General features: G+C 42.0%; 1 pseudogene; it reads left to right on the forward strand.

Moving 5' to 3' along the window:
- Nucleotides 1-439: 439 nt before the first annotated feature.
- Nucleotides 440-2,085, forward strand: LOC117931908 (annotated as a pseudogene).
- Nucleotides 2,086-2,474: the final 389 nt, after the last annotated feature.

Here is a 2,474-nt window from a genome sequence, read left to right on the forward strand (position 1 = left end):
CTCCCTCTGAGGTGCCAGTGAAAGCTCTTGTTCAAATGATGGAATCTAGACTTCCTGCTTGCCTGCACAAAGATGTCTGGACGGGTTGTCTGGACATACCCTCTGAAGCCCAAGTCAAAAGTTAGGAAGAATGGAAACCCTCAGAGAGAAAAAGAGAGAAAGAGAAAGAAAGAATAGGACTTACAGTGCCTCTCCCCCCTCCTACCCCCCCATGTTCTATTACAATGGGGTTTTTATAGTGTTCAAAGGTGGAGAGGGACTCAATAGTGCTGAGCTGACCATTGTAGTGATGATTGCGCAGTAGTGACAAGACAATCATCATATTTACAAGATGGCTGGGGGTTGTGTCAGACGGCGCATCATGACATAGCTTGTCGTCTCGTCAATCTTGCTGATGACCTGAGACTTGACGTGCCTATCTACTGAAGTAGACGTGAAGATGGGAAGGATCACATCAGTCAATCTGGTGTCAACTAACCAGGGTCTCGCATATCAGAGAAGATTTGAGGCTATCAAGAGGATGCAGGCCATTCAGTGGCACAAATGGTCCAGACAGAATGTTCCCCCGAGTGCCTTGAAGGTTGTCCGAGTAGTGATAAAGAACTGCCATATGGCCCGGTTGGGATAATGCCACGTGGATAGATGCGTGGACGTATTCATGGGTGGACATGTGGGATAAGGCCCCCACAGAGTTGACTCTTTCTACAGGGCCTACTGATTCCAATATGCCAAGCCTATAACTTGGCTGCAAGGGAAAGTTATTGATGCTAGTTCGAAAAGGAGGCACGTGCAAACATCAGAAATGCATTTTCCGCCTTTCAATCTTGTGGACAAGCGTACTGCAATTACTTACATTGAATCTAATGGTAACTGGATTCGGGCCAGCAAATGAGCTCCTGAATAGATTCTAAATCTCTACCAATCAAAAGAAGAAATTGCTAGAAAAGTCCATGCCATTATTGACAAGTTTGCTGAAAGGGGTTTGCGATCTCTTGGGGTTGGATATCAGGAGGTTCCAGAACAAACTAAGGAAAGTCCTAGAGGTCCTTAGACATTTTGTGGGTTGTTGCCCTTGTTTGATCCTCTATGACATGATAGTGTTGAAACCATTCCCAGGACGCTTAACCTTGAGGTTTGTGTTAAGATTATTACAGGTGATCGGTTGGTAATCCCAAAGGAGATATGTCGTAGACTAGGAATAGGAACAAACATGTATCCTTCTTCATCATTGTTGGGACGTGAGAAAGATGAAAGTGAAGTTCTCCCAGTGGATGAGCTTATTGAAAAGGCTGATGGATTTGTTGGTGTATTCCCTAAACATAAGTATGAAACTGTGAGAATTCTACAAGAAAAAACACATGTGTGCGGAATGACTAAAGATGGCATGAATAATGCACTTGCGCTGAAGAAAGCAGATATTGGAATAGCTATGGTGGATGCTACAAACGCTACAAGGAGTGCTATTGATGTTGTCTTAACAGAACCTAGTTTAAGTGTGATTATCAGCGTTGTCTTAACCAGTTGAGCTATATTCCAGAAAATGAAGAATTATACAATATATGCGTCTCTATAACCATAACGAATGTGCTTGGTTTCGTGCTCCTAGCATTGATATGGGAATATGACTTCCCACCATTCAGGGTTCTGATTATTGCTATACTAAATGATGGGACCATCATGACCATTTCCAAAGATTGGGTCAAGCCATCTCCAAAACCAGACACTTGGAAGCTCAATGAAATATTTGCAACTGGCGTTGTCATTGGCACATATCTTGTTTTAGTTACTATCTTATTTTACTGGGCTATAGATGGTACATCTTTCTTTCAGACCCACTTCCATGTGAGTACCCTAAAGAGTACTGAGGAGATCTCATCTGCTATATATCTGCAAGTTAGCATTATTAGCCAGGCTCTCATATTTGTTACACGCAGTCAAAGTTGGTCATTTATGGAAAAGCCTAGGGCTCTTTTGATGTGTGCATTTGTGGTGGCTACATTGATTATAGTCTATGCAGATATTAGTTTTGCTTCAATTAGTGGCATTGGCTGGGGAAGAGCTATGAGGGAGTGGCAGTGGCTATGATGATGCTAATGGGAATTCAGGGTATGGAAATGCATCATGGAAATATGATCCATCACATGCTTCTAGAAATTATGGAGTTCAGACAAATGGTCCTCATGGTGGGCAAGTTGGCTATGGTGGTGATGCACTTAGATGGTTGGTCCATGCAAAAAAGTCTGTGTGATTCAAATGAAGATGAGCTAATGGTATAGCAAACATAGTAGCGCTCAAGACTTCATTGCTATGTGGTTATCCCTCACCATATTTCCCACTTTTACACCTATGCATGGCCACCTTTAGGCCATGTGTCATTCTTCCATTTCTTCATCCTCGATTTTAAAAATAATTTCCCAAACTCTGATTTGCAAATAATTTTCCAAATTCTGGTTTTTTCAAATAATTTTAACTCT

The sequence above is a fragment of the Vitis riparia genome, chromosome 15 (assembly GCF_004353265.1).
Source record: "Vitis riparia cultivar Riparia Gloire de Montpellier isolate 1030 chromosome 15, EGFV_Vit.rip_1.0, whole genome shotgun sequence".
Taxonomy (NCBI): domain Eukaryota; kingdom Viridiplantae; phylum Streptophyta; class Magnoliopsida; order Vitales; family Vitaceae; genus Vitis; species Vitis riparia.